Consider the following 9,970-nt stretch of genomic DNA (forward strand, 5'->3'; position numbering starts at 1 on the left):
CTGCTATTTGGATGTGATACCTGCTGAGTTCACTTGCCACAAAAATTGTCTTTCAGATCTATTGGATCTTGTGGGGTCTATGAGTGTGAACACATTCCATGTTCTAATGTTGTGTGGAATCTTCTTTGAAGTTTTTATAGATGTTTTTGTCTCTCAACCGCACTGTGGGATCCCCACCATAATTGGGTCAGGGTTGGGTAAGCAGACAATTTTTAGGGTACCTTTTCTAGTCCCTTCCTCACATCAGGAGATGAGCAATGCAATACTTTAAAAGGTTTCTCAGTCACCTAGGGGGGCTGCCAAATCCCACTATTTCTTTAAGTGGGGAAATGACCCTATGGCCTAGGTGGTCTGTGTGCAGGGTTGTGACTACAACTCCTGGTGTATCCACACTTGCTGTGTCATGACTTATCTGTCATCATAAGACTTTGAGATAGGAATGGTAAAGTGGTATGGGTGTCTTTTATGTGTGCATAAATTGGATTTAAGTGAGCCAGAGTTACGTTACACAAAGTCGTTGACCTCTCTCTCTCTCTCTCTCTCTCTCTCTCAAGATCATCATGATCCAATGGCAACGCAGAGTTAAGACAATTGGTGATGGCTCTAGATACAGTGGATAACCTTGGGGTCTTCGATGTCTAACCAAGGTCTAAGTACTAAGATGGGCTAAACTAGGTTGAGTGCAAGACAGATTTCAACTCTTTAGTGAGGTGGGGGATATCCAGACTTCCTCTGGTGGAATGGGCTGTTTTTTCCAATGGCTGTGAAGGTGGTTGAAGCAGGTGCTCTGGGGCACTTGGAACTTGGTCAGACATTGAAAATTCCAAGTTCATCCACTGCACCTTGGTCCATCACCAGTGATCCTAACTTTTGTCTTGCTATTGAACTTCAATGACTCTGGAAGACTGAGTGAAGTTAATGACTTTATCCAGCACTACTTCACCTAAATTCAATTCATACATGCCAAAACATCACTCCATGATGTTTCACATCCTCTTTGAAAATAAGGACAAAGAATATTTATAGAATGATTCCACACACAATGTATGTATGTACCTGATGAAAATGACAATGATGATGATGATGATGTTTGTCCTTCATTCTTGAAGAAGATCATAACATCAGGGATGTGTTGTTGTGACATGCGAATGAATTGAATTGAAGGCTAAGTCACCAGCCTCACCTTCTCTTCTGGAGCCATCTGAGTTCAGTGGTCAGATATGAATCAGGATGATTGGAGTTGGTCTTGTATGTGAGGGATTCAGACTTAAGTGACTTGGGACAGTAGGTGGTATAGTGGATAGACTACCAGCCCTGGAGTCAGAAGGACCTGAGTTCCAATGTGACTTCAGACATTTAATAATTACTCATGTGACCTTGGGCAAGTCACTTAACCTAATTGCCCTGCAAAAAAAAAAAATAAGGTCGTCAGAGTTAAGTGACTTGCCCAAGGTAACATAGTAAGTGTCAAGTGTTTGAAACCAGATTTAAACTCAGATCTTCCTGTCTCCTGGGCTGATTATCTAGCAGCCACTGTGCCACCTAGCTGTCCTATGTATGCACATATGTATACAGCTAAAGAAGAAATTTATTTTGTTTGATTGGGCATATTTGTTACAAGGAATTTGGGTTTTTTCTTTTTTCTTCCCAATAGGGTAAGAAATGGAAGGGAAAGAAAAATTAATAAATTAATAAAACATTTAGTTAATAAATTAAAAATTAATAAAACATTTTTAAAAAGAAGTAGGGGAGTGTTAGAGATGAGGAATGTTGTAGGCACTTTCAGATAAGGTGTCTATATGGTTTCATTTTGTTACAAGAGTTCTTTTGTAACAAGAATGGGGTTAATCTGTAAATGTCTGTAATGTATAAACTAAACATATCAATGCAACTTTTTTTTAGGTTTTTGCAAGGCAATGGGGTTAAGTGGCTTGCCCAAGGCCACACAGCTAGGTAATTATTAAGTGTCTGAGGCTGGATTTGAACTCAGGTACTCCTGACTACAGGGCTGGTGCTCTATCCACTGCGTCACCTAGATCCTCAATACAACTTTAAAAAAAAAACTATATATGCCAAGATGGCAGCAGAAGAGCCCCTCCTAGGTGCTCTCTCCAAAAATATTTCAAAAATCTTAAAATTATGACTCTAAGTTTTCCAGAGTAAAGATCCTCAGAAAGATCCAGTGAAGCAACTCTCCACCCCAAGGTAAGCTGGAAAATAGTGGGAAAACTGTTCCACGGGGTTAGAGGGGTGGCCCCGACAGAGTGAAGAAACTTCAGCCTCCCAGGAACAGCCTCAGGGCACCTGGGAGTCATGGCTCCTGGTAGCAGAAGCAGTTTCCTGACCTGCACCCCAAGGAGCACCAAGCACAACTTAGAAGATCAGTAGGGAGACCTCTGACAGAGCGAGTGTGAAGCCCAGGCTCTCAGCTGGTCGTGACACTCAGTAAGCCCAGATCCAGAAAACGGAAGCAGGCTTGTGGAGCTGGAAATCAGGAGCCTCTAGGCAGCTGCGTACTGAGTGCTCAGCACACCAAAGGTAAGGGAGTGGAAGGAGACTTCCAAGGTCTGTCCTCTGTCCCTGGGATAGGATTCTGGGGCTCTGACCACATTCAGATCCTGATCACAGCTTAGGTACACCATAGAACAGGGATCACCCCCTCAGCCCCTTGGCAGAGGGGTGCTCTTGTGGTCATTCACAGACCAGGAGAGCAATCAGAGCCTCAAACACTGAGGTTCTTATGGGGGTTGTCCCAATAAAATTCAAAACTCAGGAAGCACTCCAAAACCAGGCACAGGCTGGGGAAATGAATTAACGGGAAAAAAAGGAACCTGACCATTAACAAATACTTTGTCCATGATTCCAAGGAGGATCAAAATATTCAATCTGAAGATGAGGAAGTACAAGCTTCTGCATCTAAAAGCTCCAAGAAAAATAGAAGTTGGGCTCAGGCTATGACAGAGCTCAAAAAAGATTTTAAAAATCAAGTAAGGGAGATAGAAGAAAAATTGGGAAAAGAAATGAGAGAGATGAAGGAAAAACATGAAAATGAAGTCAGCAGCTTAGTCAAGGAGATCCAAAAAATGCTGAAGAAAATAACATGTTAAAAACCAGCTGAGGTCAAATGGATAAAACAGTTCAAAAAGTTATTGAGGAGAAGAATGCTTTAAAAAGCAGAACTGGCCAAACAGAAAAGGAGATAAGAAAGTTCTCTGAGGAAAACAAATCCTTTGGATGTAGAATGGAGCTAAAGGAAGCTAATGACTTTATGAGAAATCAAGACACAATACCTCAACAAAGAAAGAATGAAAAATTAGAAGAAAATGTGAAACATCTCATTGAAAAAAAATAACTGATCTGGAAAAAAAAGATCCAGGAAAGATAATTTAAAAATTATTGGGCTCCATGATGATCAGGAAAAGAGCCTTGACTTCATTTTTAAAGAATTCCTACAGGAAAATTTCCCTGATATCCTAGAAGCAGAGGGCAAAATAGAAATTGAGAGAATCCACCAATCTTCCCCCAGAAAGAGATCCAACAACAACCAACCCCCAGGAATATTATAGCCAAGTTCCAGCTTTCAAATCAAAGCAAAAATATTACAAGCATCCAGAAGGACACAGTTCAAATATCATGGAGCTGCAGTCAGGATCACACAGGACTTAGCAACTACATTAAGGGCTTGTAGGGCTTAGAATATAACATTCCAGAAGGCAAAAGAGCTCAGAATGCAACCGAGAATCAACCTCCCAGCAAAACTGAACATCCTCTTCCAGGGAAAAAGATGGATTTTCAATGAACCAGGGGAATTTCAAATGTTCCTGTTAAAATGGCCAGAGCTGAACAGCAAGTTTGATCTTCAAGTACAGGATTCAGGTGAAACATAGAGAGCAGAGGAGAAGAGTAAATTATGAGGGACTTAAGGATGATGAACTGCATGTATTCCTGCATAGAAAAATGATACTGATAATACTCATATGAACCTTCACATTTAATAGAGCAGGTAGAAGGAGTTTTTGTAGATGTAGCACAAGAGAGAGCTGAATTTGAAGATATATTGTAAAATTGGAGTCAATGGCTAAAAGGGAAATGTACTGGGAGTAAGAGAAAGGAGAGGTGGGATAGGTTAAGATATTTCATATATATATATATATATATATATATATATATATATATATTTTTTTTTTTTTTGCAAGGCAATGAGGTTAAGTGGCTTAGACCTTCACTCTTATCAGAAATGGCTCAGAGAGGAAACAACATACACACTCAATAGGGTATGGACATCTAGAGTAAAAAGGAGAGAAGAGGGAAGGGGAAGTGGGGATGTGTATGATAGAGAGGGTAGATCATAGGAGAGAATAGTCAGATATAACACATTTTACTTTTTACTCTTTTTTCAAGGTGCTGGGATTGGGTAGCCTGTCTGTGACCACGGGGCTGTGTGGTTGCTGAGTCTCTGGGGTAGTATGTGGGCTTGGGGCCTCTTAGCCCCAGGGCCGGTGCTCTGTCTGCTGTGCCACTCAACTCCCCTACAGCACATTTTAGAAGAGGGACAGAAAGAAAGAAGAGAGAAAATTAATATATGGTAGTAGGGAGGAATGGATGGAGGGAGTTACAGTGAACAACACCAGCAGTGGAAAAATATGCAAATAACTTCTGTGATGGACTTATGATAAAGAATGTGATTCCCCCCAAGACAGAGCTGATGGTATCAGAACACAGACTGAAAACATTTTTTTTCTCTTTATTTCTCATTAAGTTCTATATTTTTGTTGGGAAGGGGGTATTATGTTTACTCTTAAACAAGAATATTTTAGTAATGTCTAAAGTCATATTAACAAAAAAACAGGAGGAATGGGAATTCAGGGAAGCATGGAGGGATCTGCATGAACTGGTGCTGAGCAGGATGAGTAGAACCAGGAGAATGTTGTGCACCCCAACAAAATGGGGGTGATCATCATCCTTGATGGATTTGTTCATTCCATCAGCGCAACAATCAGGGGCAATTTGTGGCTATCTTTGATGGAGAATACTATCTGTATGCAGAGAGGGAGTTGTGGAGTTTGAACAAGACCAGACTATTACCTTCAATTTAGAAAAAACCCAAAATGTCTTTTATGTAATTTTAGTAGCGCTTGTGCTTTATTTTTCTTCCTTAAGAATATTATCTCTCTCATCACATTCAGCTTAGATCAATGCATACCATGCAAACAATGTAAAGACTAATAGACTGCCTTCTGTGTGGGGTTGGAGGAGGGAAGCAAGTATAGGGGTAAATTTGTAAAACTCAAAATAAAATCTTTCAATAAAAAAATTACATGCCAAATCTGCTTTTATAATTTAATCACCTACTAATATTCAAGGAATTATATATTTAGGGTAAATAACAATATAAAAATTATTCTGTCACTTAACTTCTGACCCCAAAAGGATTGCAACTTAATGTAGTAGTCTGTTCTCATTTTGCTTTCCATTTGCCTAATAGGATTACTGATCTTGGAATGGAAAAAGGCATATCTATCTTTGAAACTATTTCATCACTGACCTAAGTTTATAGATGGGAAATCTCCGGGACACAGAGGTTTGTGATTTGCTCATGGTCCCATATGTAGTATATAATAGTAACTAAATTTGAAACTAGGTCTTCTAACTCAATGATGTAATCTTTCCATTATGTCAGACTTAATCCATCATCACAGTCTTGTATCTTACCTTATCTGGACTCAGTATGTGGGAAGTTTTTGGTTTTGTGCCAATTGTGAAAAGTCACACATGACACAAGCTGGGGCTCCAAAGTAGTCTATTTAATCTTATGTACATATTCACTTTTTCCCCCATTGTAAAAAAATTCTAAATAACAAATACAATGTGGAATAGAAAAAAAAAAAAGATTGTACATGAAACTAAAGGATCTCTAAAATCTAGTAAATAGTCGTGTCAGGGTGGTGGTGGAAGGTGACAGACAGTAAAGACAGTAAAGGTGTATGGGGAGGTGGAGGAAGTTATTGAGAAAGATCAGTTCTTGCCTAGGCTACAGCTCCACTTTGATCCTAGAGTGGTCTCAAATACCAGTCTGCTAAAGGGATTCAAGTGGTAGGTTTCGAGCTCACTAGAAAGACAAAATATCTGATACCTAAAGACCAGACTGACTTAGTTCAGAAAGCCTCTTCATCAGGTTGGCCAACAAGGTGTTGAATATCCCAACTAACAGAATTCTTATATACTGTCAATCTGTAAGGAGATTATGATATTGTTTGTGGGAATAGTAGCCATACTGATAACATCTTTTCACTATTTAATAGGATATTGACACATTTTGTACCTGATCTTCAGTTGTAGTTTGTTTCCTAAGTATAAGTTTTGAGAAGTCAAGAACTACCTACATATACTGTTTAAGTCCTAGTACTTAATAGTTTGTTGAATGTATTTTTTTCCTAAGTATAAGCTTTGAGAGGTCAAGAACTTCTACACATTTTTAAGCCCTAGTACCTTAGAAAGGTAGGTAGATAGTTTATAGTGTTTCCTAACTATAAGTTTTGAGAAGTCAAGAACCTACATATAGTTTTTTAAGTCCCAGTACTTGATATATGCAATTTGTACATGTTTGTTTCCTAACTATAAGCTTTGAGGTCATACTGATATATATATATATATATATATATATATATATATATATGCATTTTATGTATATATTTATATATTATATATATGCATTTTTAAGCCCTGGCACTATATATATATATATATATATAAATATATATAAATATATACATATATTATGTAATTTGTTATACATAGTTTCTTAACTATAAGCTTTGAGAGGTCAAGGGCTACTTATATATACTGGGTTTTTTTTTTGAGTTCTATTAAATAGTACTTTATATAAGTTACACAATAGAGTTATCACAATACTGTCCAAAACAATCAGTGAGTGTTTCTTCAGCATCTACTATACATGTGTCAGGTGCTCTGCTTGGAGATACAAATGCATATGCATTTGTGAACTAAAGTTCACAAAATCAGCCACAAACCTAACATACAATCAGTCAATCAACAAACATGGATTGAGTGCTTGCTTTGGTGGGGGAGGGGGATACTCACTGTACTAAGCCCTGGAAATACAATTACAAACAGGAAAAACAGTCCTCAACCTCAGGAATTTTACATTCTAATGGGAAAAACAACTCATAAAAGGGAACTGAAAATTGAGGATGGGGGGTGGGAGGATGAAGATACCCAGAACTGAGACTTGGTAGAGGTCCTGTGAAGATGAGTCAGCAATTCATCATTGAGGGAAATGAATACAGGACTGTACTGGGTCTCCTTAAGCTGGAGGTCCTGGGAGAAACTAGTCAATCAGAGGGAGAGGCCTGGGGGGAGGGGGAGCTACAGGTATTTATTTAAAAATTTTTTTTTATTTAAAGGCAATGGAGTTAAGTAACTTGCCCAAGGTCAAACAGATAGGCAATTATTAAGTGAGACAATTATTAAGTGTCCTGGATCAGGTGGATCCAGTGGAGTCAATCCACTTAATCTGCTGAGCCACCTAGCTGCCCCCTCTACAGGTATTTCTAATGTGAACAGTAGTTCCCAGGATGAAAAGGTTTTTATGGTATAAGTAGACAAAATCCTATGGAGATGAGTCAGCAGGATATCTGCAAAGTGCTGAACAATTATCACCTTATTTTATTCTAACAACAACCCTGGGAAATAGCCATTCTGATTATCCTCCTTTTTCAGCTGTGGAATCTAATACATTTAATATTAATATTAATATTAATAATATTAATATTAATATTAATAATAAATACATTTAAAAAACCCCACAATATATCCACATGATTACAACTCAATTCAATAAATAACAAATAATTTTGGGGCACCATGGCATAGTTATTCTAGAGTCATAGAATATAAATTTGAATCCTATTAATCTCTTCCTGAAGGATGATGACTTATCTCTTTAAACATAAGATATCAATCAATGATCATCCAATTTGTAGGTGAAAGAAAACAAGGAAGGATAACTAACATACTGGATGACAGGATTCAAAATTATCTTGAAAAACTAGATCACTATGGGGCTGCTAGGTGGCGCAGTGGATAGAGCATTGGCCCTGGAGTCAGGAGTACCTGAGTTCAAATCTGACCTCAAACACTTAATAATTACCTAGCTGTGTGGCCTTAGGCAAGCCACTTAACCCCATTGCCTTGCAAAAACTAAGAAAAACAAACAAAAAAACACAACTAGATCACTGAGCTGACTTTAATAAGATAAAATTCAATCAAAATCAATTTAAAATCTTTTATGGGTTTCAAAAAATACTAATTTGTGCCAGACACTCTGCAAAGCAGTCCTAGGATATAAAAAAAAGTGAAAAGTTCTTGCCCATAGAGGACTCTTACCATTGTGATTAAAACACAGGTAGAACATTGCATTCAGTTCTGAGTGCCATAGTTCAGAAAGCACCTTGTTAAAATAAAGAAAATCCAGAGGATAACCATGTCATAGAAATTTGTATCTCACATCTTCTAACAATTCTGCCATTCCCTTTATTTTATGTTAATAAAGTCATAAATTTAAGGTGGAGGAACAGATACCTAAGCACATACAATGTTAGCAATATGCTATTCTTTTTTTAAAAAAAGCAAAATACTAAATAAACTAGCACAAAGATACTTCTTTGCCCTACAAATATATACTTTTCAGTAACTATTTAACATAGGCTATTTCTATACCCAAAATGCTTTTCTAGGCTACTGAATATTTACAAGCTGGTCACAGTGCAAAATACTCTAAAATAATATTATTAAATTATGTATTCATGAGTTCCAACAATTCCTCAAGCACTGTATGGAATTTTGATGCCTATATTACTTCTCAAATGATCTCTAATGCATTAAGGCTATTTTCTAATGACTTTAAAAAAATCAACTTGCTCAAATGTTCATGTTTTGCTTACTACCAGGGAATGACCTGGGAACTAGAAAAACTGTAGTTCAATTTTTTTCTATAATCCTGAAGAATAAGAGATGCGCTATCTCTTTTTTAAATTTGTCAAAACAGAAACAGATTAAACAATTTGCCTAACAATCATTATCAGTGGCACAAAAACTAGAACCTTGATATACTTTTGATGCCTGAACAATGCAGGATGAAGCACAATCTAGAGAAAGAAATCTTGGAAGTGATGTCAAAAGGTGTGTTTAAATTCTGACTCTATTACTTACTATGTAATTTCTCTATTTGTTTGGGTCTCACTGTTCTCATATCTAAAATTAGGCATTTAGTTTTGTTATTAGATGGCAAGAATGCCAAATTTCCATTCCTACTCAGCCATTGTTTTACGTTCCTAGTCCCTATTGGTTTAAGCATATTCTTCTTAGTTTTGTCTGACCTTCTAAAATGACCTTGTAATTATCCTGTAGTAGTAAGTTTATACACACACACACACACACACACACACACACACACACACACACACACACACACACACACCTCTATAAGTATATGCTCTCTCCCTCATTACAATGTAAGGTCCTTGAGTGAATGGATGATTTCCCCTCTTTTCCCAGCACATAGATCATAGATCTACCTCCATCAGTTTTGCATATCAATGCTTTCAATGGCATGTTGTGTTTGTGTATCTAACCTCCTACAGTGGATATGTGTCACCACTGACCTGAAATTAATGGAATGACAAATCTCTGGGACCTATGCACTTCCCAACCTTTTACTATTAATCTTTCAATATAAGTAGTGTTCATTTACTTTTTACTGTATTTTTAGTAGAAATATGACTGTAAACAGAAATGCAACAACCAAAAAAACCAATGAGTGAATGGTTCCTTTATGAAATTTGTGGTTTATGTCAGGGATACAAAGAAGGTTGGAAGCTATGATTTCATTTGTAAAGAACTACCAAAAGAGGAAACTTCTACTAATTAATGTCTTTAAGCACCTTCTCTA

The sequence above is a fragment of the Macrotis lagotis genome, chromosome 4, assembly GCF_037893015.1.
Source record: "Macrotis lagotis isolate mMagLag1 chromosome 4, bilby.v1.9.chrom.fasta, whole genome shotgun sequence".
Taxonomy (NCBI): domain Eukaryota; kingdom Metazoa; phylum Chordata; class Mammalia; order Peramelemorphia; family Peramelidae; genus Macrotis; species Macrotis lagotis.